At 39.6% G+C, this 12,433-nt stretch overlaps 2 pseudogenes; both read left to right on the plus strand.

Moving 5' to 3' along the window:
* The first annotated feature begins 1,730 nt into the window (after nucleotides 1–1,730).
* Nucleotides 1,731–2,813, plus strand: LOC140522782 (calcium-binding and coiled-coil domain-containing protein 2-like; annotated as a pseudogene).
* A 3,047-nt stretch (nucleotides 2,814–5,860) lies between these two features.
* On the plus strand, nucleotides 5,861–10,889 carry LOC140526153 (actin-related protein 2/3 complex subunit 2 pseudogene; annotated as a pseudogene).
* The last annotated feature ends 1,544 nt before the right edge of the window (nucleotides 10,890–12,433 follow it).

Below are 12,433 nucleotides of genomic sequence, written 5' to 3' on the forward strand. Positions count from 1 at the left end.
ATTTTCAACATTCATTTCTTATAAGATTTTGAGTTACAAATTTTTCTTTTCTCCTTCCTTCCCAAGATAGCACGAAATCTGATATAGGCCATATGTGTCAGTCATGTAAAACATTTCCACACTGGTCATATTTTGAAGGAACAGAACAGAAGAAAAAACACATGGAAAGAATAAAGAAAGTAAAAATCATGTGTTTTGATCTCCATTCAGCCTCCATCAGTTCTTTCTCTGGATGTGGACAGCATTTTCCATCATGAGTCTTTAGGAAATCCCTGCACTTCAGAAAGAGAAATTTGACATCTGAGTAGAGAATGGCCCAGAGAGGGGAGAAACTGTGAGGCAGGGAAACCCCTCAGCAGGCTATTGTATTAGTTCTGGCCTAAGGTGAGTAGGGCCTGGGCCAGGGTGATTGCCATATTAGAGGAGAGAGGAGGGCGTATGTGAGAAATGTTATCAAGGTAGAAATGACAGGACTTGACAGATGACTGAATGTGGGAGATGAGAGTGTAGAGTCAAGGCTGACAAGGATGTGAGTCTGTGTAACTTAGGGGAAGGTGGTACCTGTCACAGCTATAGAGAAGTGAGGATGGGGAAAGGGTGGTGTTGGAGGGTGTTGTAAGTAATAAGCTCAGTTTTGACATGTTGAGTGTAAGATTTCTGGTGTACATCCATTTTAGGAATGTCCAACAGACAATCAGAGATGGGAGAATAGAGGCCATGAAAGAGGTTAGGGTTGGACAAAGAGATAGGAAAGTCATCTGTTTTGAGATGATAGTTTAATGTGTGGGAGCTGAAGAGGTCACCAAGCTAAATAATGTAGAGGAAAAAGAGAAAAGGGCCCAAGCCAGAGCCCAAGGTCACAAAGTAGTAAAGGTCAGAGGCTAGATTCGAACTAATGTTCTCATTTCAAAGCCAGTGATCTTTCTATGGGTAGCATGTTGCCCAAAATAGTGGGGAAATGAAGTCCCTCTGGCTTTACCCTGTCATTTATTGCGAAAATGTCTTGTGTTACTCCCCTGCAAGTAATGCTAGCTTTCAGTTTTAGATACATACTTTTATCACATTCACAACAACAAAATGTCATACATACATATAGGTTAAAATATTTATGGCAGCACTTTTTGTGACACCATAGAAATAGAAAGAAGATGAGTGCTCATTGTCTCCTTAATGGAGAAACCATATCGTGTTATGTAAATTTAATGAAATGGAAGAATTCAGAAAAGATGGAAGACATTAACTATTATAAAATGAAATAAAACTGGGAAAAAATTATATACAATAATTATAACAATATAAAGGGAAGGAATAAATCAACAAAACTGAATGCCATATATTAATGACCAAACTTGGGCCCCTTAAAAAAGGTGAGGATATGGACATCTCTCCACTGCAGAAACAGAGGGTTATGGGTATGAATTGATATATACATCATCAGACACACTTGCTGTATTGGCTGCTTTTTGGTCATGTTTTTTCTCCTTTAAATAATTGTTTAAAAGGTTAGGGGAGGGGAAGGATGTATTCATATAAGAAGGTAATGTAAAAAGAAAAAATCAATATGTTGTGTTTTTTTTAAAGCAAAGGAAACAGCATTTGCAGTTAGAAAATCTTAAGTAACCAGCACATGATTGTATGTTTTGAAAAGGGAAGTAATAGGAAAACACTGGAGCTTACTGAGTATATGTGGGGGTCCCTAACCTGTGATTGATGGATTGGTGAGGGGAGACAATTTGGATACTTTTGCAATAATCATAAGGTGATGGAGGCCTGAATCAGAAGGGGTCAACACACACACACACACACACTCACACACACGCATGCACACACACAACTAGTATGTGACTGGATATATTGGGAGAGTGAAGATGACGTTGAAGTTTCAGACATGGATGACATGAAGGATGTTGATGCCCTCATTAAGAATAGTAGATTTAAGGGTGGAGTGGGTGCAAAGAAGTTGTACCCTGTGGTACTCCCTGCCTCCTCTTCCCCATCCTCCCCCCAGCCCTGGTTGTTGTTGCAACACAATTGCTTGTGGCTGCTGCAAGACTCCCCCACCATGGGAGAACCACAGGCAAGAACCTCCAATGTCAGCCATCCTGCTGCATCACTGCCATTTCTCTGAGATCATCGTTAAGCACTTGGAGAAATTTTATATCCCTAGAGGAGACATCAAATGCCATTACATCCTCACCCAGCATTTCATTCTCTACCAGAAAGACTGTTGGCATCTTTAGGGGAGGATGGAAGACAACCAAAGAATAGGACATCTTTATGGGGCCTGCTTTGCCTGCTGCCCTCCACAGCAAATTGTCTTTGCAGCAAGTACAGGTTAAAGCTTCCTACCTTCCCAGGGTCAATGGTGTTATTTTGTTTTGGGGGTCAGTGTCCCTTTCCAGTTCCATATCCAGAAAGTGAGGAAGACATGCTCGTGGTCACCACTCAGGGAGAGGTGCAAGAGGAGACTGAGCAGTTCAACCAGGAACTGCATCAACAGAATCAGGAGCTGAGAGGCACCTGTGTTGGTCTCCAGAAACAGAAAGACATGCCAGGTGAGCTCCAAAAGACCCGGGAACTGCACGGGAGACAAGAATCCCTGACAGACATCACTGATTAGCAGAGGATCAGTGAACTGAATGAAGAGAATGAGTGTCTGAAAGGACAGAAGGGCTGTTGGGAGACAGAACCAATTTGGCTTAAAGTGCAGAACCAGAATTTATCCTCAGAAAATGGGCAGCAGGCTGAAGACCAGCCTTGATCACCTTGATCAGCTTCAGGCAGAGATTTCAGTTCTGGATAAGCAAGAATAATGGATACTTACAATTCTGTTCATTCTTGATTGTTAAAGAAAAATAAAACCACCTAGTAAAAAAATAGTGGTTATGGGGGAAATGGATATGAGGTATGAGAAATGGGATGTCAGAAACAAGTCTGGAAAACACTGGATGATAAAACTAGAAGGCCTGTATAAAATAAAATAAAACGAGGAAATACTAAGAATTCATTAGGAAAAGCACCTAGAAGGACACACCAGAGTCAAGGATACCCCTAATAGTAACTTCAATAGGCTGAGAAGTTCATATGAGAGGATACTACATTAGTCTCAGGGGGCATTAATAAAGGCCTCTCCTGTAGTAGAAAATTAGAAATAGAAACAAAGAGCAAACATGAGAGATGCCCTAGAGATGCATGTAGCAGCACCTAGGAGATGGTCATGGCAGAGGAAGTCTTAGAGATAACAGCAGGATTTCCACAGGAGAGGCTGAATGAATGGAGGTGGCTTTGATCAAGACCCTGAAATCACAAGTTATGTTTTCACATCAAAAAAAATATTTGAGAGCATCCTGAGAGCCAGACACTCTGCTAATCTGGGGGAATATGTAGAAAGGCAAAAAACATGCCCTGCTCTTGAGGTAAGGGTGCAAGGGACGAAACAGCATTCTCAGTTCAAACAAGAACTTTACAGAAAAATGTTGAAGATAACCTCAGAGGGAATGTACTGACATGAAGGAGCACTTGGAAGGGCTTCTTGCAGAAGGTGCGACTTTAGCTGAGACTTGAAAGATGTTAGGGAAATGAGGAGAAGAACATGCTCCAGACGAAGGGGTCAGCCAGAGTAAATGCTGGGAGTTGGGGATTGGAGTGTTAGGGGTCAAACAGTACATCAAGGCATTAAAGTATTAGAAGATTGGAAAGGTACGAAGCAGACAGTTTATGAAGGGCTTTAAGAGACAAACAAAGGATTTTATATTTGATCCTAAAGGCAATAAGGAGCCCATGATGAGTGGAATCATCTTTGAAGATGTTTTTGTACATTTTGTACATTTTATTGTGTTTTGATCCCAGAATGGGATTCCGTGCCTGCCATGGTAATCAGGCCAGCGTTGGATAAGCAGACAATTTTTAGGGCACCTTTTCTAACCCCCTTCCTCACACCAGGAGGTGAGCAGTGTGATCCTTAAAAGGCTGCTCAGATACCGAGGGGGCTGTGGAGTTTCACTGCTGAGAAATGACTCTATGGCCTGGGCTGCCTGTGTTCAGGGTTGTGACTACAGCTCTCTGTGTATCTGCACCTGCTGCTTCATCACTTGCCTGTTGCCACAGGACTTTGAGGTATAATAGAATAATGTTATCGGTGATGTCTTTTGATTCATGCATAAATTGGATTTAAGTGAGGCAGAGTTGCACGAAGTCATCAGCCTCACTACTCCTCCAGCGTCATCACAGTCCAGTGGCAGGACAGAATCAAGACAAGTAGTGATGGCTCAGGATGCAGTGGATGACCTTAGTGTCTTCAGTGTTTAACCAAGCTCTAAGCACTCCACATCACCTGCTTCAGCTGCCTTCATGGCCTTTGCAACAAATTGTTCTCATCCACCCATTCTACCAGGGGAAGTCTTCATGTGCTTGGGGTAGACACCTCGCTAATTCACCAACGGATTTGAGACCCCTTGGTTACCCTCAATTTGGTTTGGTCCATCTGTCGAAACGGGGGTATGATTGCTGCATATGCTGCAACTTTTTGGAGTCACAGGTGAGAATAGGTTGGAACAGGGGGACACCAAACATGGAAAACAGCCCTGAAAAGGGATCAGCAACCACATCATCGAAGGTACTGGTTTTTCCTGAACACAACTGTTGAGAGAATTGAAGGGTGACCTAAACTTGTTTTAGAAAGATCAATTTGATAACTGAGTAGAGGATGGAGAGAGATGGGGCCTGGAAACTAGGCAGCAAGGAAAAGAAAGTTTGGGGAGAAATATGGTAAACCTATTTTGGGACAAATCAAGTTTGAAGTGGTGAGAAATCCAGCTATTGATAATCTGTAGGCAGTGGGTTCTTAATCTCTTGTGTCCAGAACCCTTTTGGCAACCTGCTGAAGCCTATGAACTCAGTTAGACAGAAATATCTCTTCTTTGAGCTTGTGTAGGAGGCTACTGCTGCTGAAATAAATCTACCATAACATAACATAGATATGATAGAGGTTAAAATCTCAGGTCTTCTGCTCAAGCACAACTTCAGGATTAAAATAAAAAGCCTTGAAAAAGTTTAGAGTTTATGATTGTGTCTTTCTAGAGAAAAGTATGTCAAATAGAAAAGAAATACATTCTTTTACATACTGCAATCTCATTTTCTTTTAGGTAATGAAATGTTTTTTTAAAGATCAATTCCTAATCCTACTATTCCTTCAATGTCATAAAAGTTGAAGAAACTTAAGTAGGAACATAATCTCATACATCTCCCAAGGAAATGTAAACAGTTAAACACTTAACAGTTAAATAGACTCAGTAGGTAAAGTAAGTCAGATTACAGAATAAACACTGGGTTTGCCAAATCCTGCAGTTATAAAACCTATAATGCTTCATGTTAAAGAAGTCATAGGAGGCTAATTGAGAAGAAAGAATTTATATGTCAGTAAGCCTCAGTGTTAGGGAAATTCTTCCACTAATAAAATCTTAATGGTCAGAGGTTGTATTCTTTTCTTTTTCTCATTTGAATTCTTATCTTGGAAATGTCAAAAATCTTCCCTTGATTCAGAGACTCTTTTTTTTTGATACAAAAGTTGGCTTCCAAGACAATTTTGATACAAAAAGTTCAGTGACGTGCCCATGGTCATACATCCTGTATCAAATATCTGCGGCCAGATTTGAACTTTGTCTTCCTGACTCCAGGGTGCGTGCCCTATTCGCCACTTGTTTTTTTAAGCCAGTTGAGGTTAACAGGAAATAGGTTTCAGGGTCACACGGTGTTCAGGAGAAAAGCCATAATAAAATATAATTTCAAAAATTGAAATTTTCCCATCACTGTTTTCTCCACTTTCATCATAGGAGGGTCTACAATACCTCAAAGATTAAAGAATCACATATTTTATTAGGCAACCACAAATACTAGGAAACATTAATGATGACTTATATGAAAAAAATGAAATGTCCTCAATACAGTTTGCCCCTTATAACCCACTCCAAATATCTATTAATAACTTTGCTTCTTCTTGGTTCTTAGCTGCATCATGTACCATCACATCTTGGGAAACATTTTTCTCTTGGGAATTCTGGAATAGGCCTTATTTCTAGGACAGCTCTGGACAGGGCTCCTTCTAGTAGATTTGCTTCCCTGGCTCCAGGTTACTTGCAGAGTTCCTAGATAATTCTGCTAAAAGCTGCTAGCGATAAGACCTCATACAATTTAGTAAGGTCTAATTGAACCTCTTTCATTTGTTCTTCCAGTAACTAGTTAATTTGGTGAAAACCAGTTCTTGTCTTATGGAGTTAACCTTATTAATAACAGAACTATAAGAACATCCAATTAAGAACCCATAATTCATCTGAGAGTTCAGAGAATTTCAGGTTTTGCATACCACTTCACTTTTCTATCTTTATCTGCCCTCTGTCCCTGATACAATTAATACCATCTACAGGATGAATGAAATATTAAAAGGATCCATGAAATCTTGATTTGTAAAATGAACCCTTCTGTCTCTTAATATTATCAGAGAAAAACTTTAAAGTGGCGGTGAGGGGTGGAGAGTGATTTGCTATTAATGCAATTTTGTATGTACAATCCACAATCAATTTTTGAGAACTTACAATACTAAAACATAATTAAAGTCTGTTTATCCTAATGGTGAATGAAAGCAAAAAATGCTTTTACAACAAAAAATTCATCTATGTGTATTTGATTGAACCTTAAGGGTGATCAGTGCTTTACTTGTTCAATCTTGTTCTTAATTGTAATTAATTATCTTCAGGATAAAAGAAAAAAATTAAAAGTATATCCTCCAGAAACATTATATTTACTTGTACTTTTGTCATTGTTACTGACAGAAATGCTTGGAAGCCAGTTATATCCACATACCTTCGATTTCTTTTTAAGAAAAGAGTCTTGTTGATTTTCTCAAAATAAAGTTGATATGAAACTTAAACTTTTACATTTTTATCACATCAAATCTTTGTCCCATTTCCCCTTTTAGAATGTATGTATAAGTCATTATATCACCTAGAAAAGAGAAGGTACTGTGCAGACTTGATGTCACATATGAATGCATAATCATTAACAAGCAGATAGATGGCAAATCAAAGAACTCATTTACCCAGTTATTTAAAATAGGAACTTGAAACAAATAGCATCCCCAAATTTAGAGTAGGAATGTTAAAAAAACCATTAAGTTCTTTCATACTCTCATCCTATTAAGGTAACCTAGAGATGTTCGGTTATTGCAACAAAATTATATTATAAATATTTTGAAGTTTATCTTTCATGGTTACTGACATTTGCCGTGAGATGAAGAATTAGAGATACAGTTGTAACAATACCAAGGCTGTCTCATCAAGGGCACAGACTAATGTGTCACAGGTGGAACAGGATAAAGAGGACATAATTCTTGGTGACTTTACTGCCAGAACGAAGTAGACCATAAGACATGGGCTGGAGTCCTGGAGAGGAATGGAGCCTGGAATGGTAACACCCATGGCCACTTACTGCTATAGACTTTGGCATGTCAGACCTCACCAACGGCCCTGGTTTCCATTTACGTAAGTGCCGTAAAACTTTGTGGATGGAGTGTCCGGCTGGAGCCGGGGCTGGGCGGGACCGGGGGCGCTCGGTGAGACGCGGACCTGCGGCTGCTTGGCGGGCGGGTGCGGGCCAGGTCGCCGAGGCCGGAGGGCAGGGGAGGAGGGCCCGAGCCGCTGCGCGTGTGGAGGCGTGCGCCCTGCCCCCTGCCCCCCAGCCCCGCTCCCTCTCCCTACCTCCCGGGTCTGGGTGAGCCTCGCGGCTCCCTCCTCGCCTCCTCCCCCGCCCTTTCTCCTTCCCGGCCGGGGCAGCCCCCTCAGCCGCCGCCGCCACGGTCCCCCTGGAGGTGAACACCCGCACCACCGAGGAGACGGTCGCGCTCAAGCTCGAGAACGCGGCCGCCGGAAACAAACCAGAGGCGGTAGAAGTAACATTTGCAGACTTTGATGGAGTCCTTTATCATACTTCAGATCCCAAGGGGACAAAAGTGATGGTCAGTATTCCTTTGAAATTCTACAAGGAACTGCAAGCACATGGAGCTGAGGAGTTGCTGAAGAGGGTGTATGGAAGTTTCTTGGTAAATCCAGAAGCAGGATGCAATGTTTCTTTGCTGTATGACCTCGAGAACCTACCTGCTTCAAAGGACTCCACCGCGCATCAGGCTGGAGTGTTGACACGAAACGGTTTTGCCTCCGTCTTTGAGAAATACTTCACATTCCAGGAAGAGGGAAAGGAGGGCGAGAACAGGGCAGAAATCCATTACAGAGATGATGAGACCATGTACGCTGAGTCAAAGAAGGATCGAGTCACCGTTGTCTTTAGCATAGTATTTAAGGACGATGACGATGTGGTGACTGGAAAGGTGTTCATGCAGGAGTTCAAAGAAGGACACAGGGCTCGCCACACAGCTCCACAGGTCCTCTTCAGCCACAGGGAACCTCCTTTACAACTGAAAGACACAGATGCCGCTGCGGCCGACAAAATTGGCTATATCACTTTTGTGCTGTTCCCCAGCCATGCCAGTCCTAATGCCAGAGACAACACCATTAACTTGATTCACACATTCCAGGATTACCTGCACTATCACATCAAATGCTCTAAGGCTTATATTCACACAAGAATGCGGGCAAAAACATCCGACTTCCTCAAGGTGCTGAATCGTACACGCCCAGATGCAGAAAAAAAGGAAATAAAAACAATCACAGGGAAGACATTTTCATCCTGCTAAACTCATGGGAACAGAAGGAGTAGGAGACTGACAACAGAAGGCTGGAGCGCTTGCTACCGAATAATCGTAGCTTTTAATATTGCACCTCTCCAGATTCTAAAGGAATTCTCCCATTTTGATTCTATTTTGTACACGTTTGGAAAATAATCTGCAGAATCGAGCTGTGCTTGCAAGGACTTCATAGTTCCCAAGAATTAAAAAAAAAAAAAAAGAATTCCAGTTTGATCAATTTAATTCTTTTTCTTTATCTCTCCCTCACCACCACCACCTCCCTCCCTTCTGTCTCACCCTCTTTCCAAGCTGTTTCGCTTTGCAATACATTACTGGTAATGAGTTGCAGGAAATACAATATTAACTTATTTTTCTCCTAAAATAAAAAAAAAAAAAACAACTTTGTGGATGAATCCTTGCTGTAAACATTGGTATTTAATAGACTATGTCATCATAAGAAGAAGAGACAGACAGGATGTGAGAGTGACAAAGGTGATGTGTGGTGCAGAGTGCTGGACTGATCACAGATTATCTTCTCCAAGCTACACATTCACATTCAACGAAAGTTGTGACTCCAAGGCAAGATGAAGACTAGCAAGCTCAGTGTCAACAGATGAGAGCACTTCTCTGTGTGTGAACATTTTATTGCCAACTTGGAAGGAAAGTTGAGCTGACACATGGTTAGCAATGGTGGAACAGAAAAGGAGTGGGCAGCTTTCAAAGATTTGTGTACTGCACTGCATTTACTTATCTGGGCCAAAACACTTGCAGACATCAAGATTGCTTTGCCAAAAATGGTGAAGGAATTCAGAAGCTACTAAAAGAGAAACCAGAACTCCATAAGGTTTACCAGCAGCATACTTCATCCATCTCTGAGAAGGTAGCATTTAATTCCATTAAAAGTAAAGTACAAGTGAAACTTAGAGAGATGCAGGATTCTTGGCTCATGTAAGACTTCAGCTTTATACTGATAGTAACAATCCAAAGCACTTTGAATTGAATTCTCTGAAGGCTATTTATGGAACAAAGACCTATGGTGCATCTCAATTACTCAATGCTGATGGAGTCACATTGATTAGTGATAAGGTCATGATCCTGGAAAGGTAAACTGAACACTTCCATAACTATTTAAACAGACTGTTATCAATGAATACTATAGACACTGAACATATACTTCAAGTTGAAGTCAGCCCCTCTGGAACTGAACATCTAAATGAAGAATAGATTTTTAATGCCGATGTGAGTGAAAGTACCAGGTACTGATTCTGTTTTACCTGAAATTTACAAGGCAGAGGGGCCACTACTCACACAAGAGCTGAATGAAATATTCTGGGTTATATCGCCAGAGGACGTAATCTCCCAAGAGTTCAGGGATGCCTCCATTCTCCATCTCTAGAAAAGAAAAGGAAATAGGTTGTTCTGTGACAATCAAGAGGCTAGAGTGAGGGTGGAATGGAGGAGGACTATCTCTCTCTTAGTCACTGCTGGCAAGGTTCTTGTCAGAATCCTGCATAATAGGAAGATGGTCATTTACCTGAGAGTCATTGTGGTTTCAGAAAGGGCTGAGGAATGGTAAATGTGGTCTTTGCTGCCCAACCACTCCAAGAGAAATTTTGGGAATAGAATTGGCAGCATTTGCCAATTTGACCAAGACTGTCAGTCATGCAGACTTGTGGAAGTTCATGGCAAAATTTTGTTGAAATTTTGTTTTTTGTTTGACTCTCCTCGTTCTTTCATCCACCCAATCCGAATCAGTATTTACTGCATTTTTTTCTTTTCTTTCTTTTTTATATTCAGCAAATTTTATTTTTGGCATATTAGCCAGAGATAACTCTTTTTTTTCAACAGTCGCCCTAATCAATTTGATAAATATGCCAGGGAAAAAGATCTTCTTTGTTAGAACACAAGGTAGAAAGAATTAAATTTGCTTAACTTTAAAACTGGGAAATTAATCATCATATGAATTCTACTTAAAGAAGTTATCAATCTCATCTTAGTAAGGACCATAAACATAAATGTGTATAATAAAAAAACACGTTTTGATGTAATTTACTTTTAATGAGAATTTGATATGCAAGTATTAACAAAATAAAACCTAATAGTGTAAATTATTTCATTGCACCATTGTATTTTTTTTTACTGTACATAAATGCAAGCATATTTTGGTTTATGAAAAATATTAAAGCGTAACCTTGGTTAGTCGGCATGCTTAGGGTATGGGCCTGTGTAACTAATGGATAATATTTAATTCTTCTAAGTAAAAATATTTCAAAAATATAATAGTTTACTTTTTTGTCTTAATTTTACTAAGCTAACCACATTTTGATGGCTAAGAATCTTGCTGTGCATTAGTCATAACTAAGATCAATCAAATCTAGCTTTCAAATGTCCCATACAATGTTACAATACCAAAAACATGCTTCAGAAAATACACATGGCTAGATAAGTTGCATTTTTTATAAGAATCTTTTGCCTTTTCAATGAGCTTTTGATCAAAAACTGGAGTATTGTGGGATGATATCACTGAAAAAAAATCAAAGAATTTGTTATAGTGGTGGTAATGTATGTTTGCCAAACACAGTTGTGTACACTAGCTGTGTTTTATTACAAAATAACAAAGAATTTAAGATTTTTTTTCTGAGCCTTCATTTCCTACAAAGTGAGCTAGCGTGCTAAGCATTATGCCTACTTGCTAACACTTTCCTATTATGACCCATTTCCATTTTCTTTTTAAGGTTTATCTCCTCCTTTCTTTATAGATTTCTAGAAAGGCATCAATGTTTTATCCTCTGTGGTAGTTAAAAGAGTACATACTTGCCTCTCTTCTGCTGTTTGTTTATATAATCTAGCACTCACTTTTTTCTTCTCCACTGTGTTGCTGCTTTGTTTTTTCATTTCAACCATTTTGGCACTCATTCTTATTCCTTCTGGATTTTGTGGGTCACCATGATGTTACATCTTATCTCTTGTATGACTTGTTCCTTTCTTTCCTACCACTTAAGTTTAAATTTGACTTCTCTGTTTCCAGTGATCATGGTGCTTAAACTGTCTCTTTTTCCCCTGCCATCCCCCTTGAACTTTTACTTTAGTACACTAAAGGGTAGCTTGTGGCCCTTCTTGAAGTTTGCATGATGTCAGGTCTTCTCAATGATATTCTTTTCTTTACAGATTCAACGCAGAGTTATCCACATCAAAAGATCATGATTATATGAGAGTTCTTAGAATATACTCATGTAGGGGTATAATTCAGCAAGAATTGTATTTACTTTAAATTCCCACTACTGATTACATTCAATTGTACAGGGAGATAGGAAGATTATCTGATGTGAGATATCACTTTCCATAATTAGAATAAGTTCATATTGTTCAGTTGATGGTAGTTCTGAGTTAACTAGAAATCCAGATGAAATACTGGAGTCAACTGAGACCTAGAAAACCTAAATGATAATAAACACAAATATTTACATGTTAATCAGTCATCTAATATTCTTATCTGAAATTGCATGTAACATAGATTTATTTACCTCTTTCTATCTTCTCTGGCAATTCCTATTTGTAACTCAGACAAATAATCCAATGTATGGTTGACACATGACTTTAAACAAGAAATTTTCATTTTCTTATTTTACTGGTAAAGAATTGGTTCTCAGTAATACCATGTTTCTATTTTAAAATGAAAGAGAAACTCCTTCCATAAAC

The sequence above is a fragment of the Notamacropus eugenii genome, chromosome 2 (genome assembly GCF_028372415.1).
Source record: "Notamacropus eugenii isolate mMacEug1 chromosome 2, mMacEug1.pri_v2, whole genome shotgun sequence".
Taxonomy (NCBI): domain Eukaryota; kingdom Metazoa; phylum Chordata; class Mammalia; order Diprotodontia; family Macropodidae; genus Notamacropus; species Notamacropus eugenii.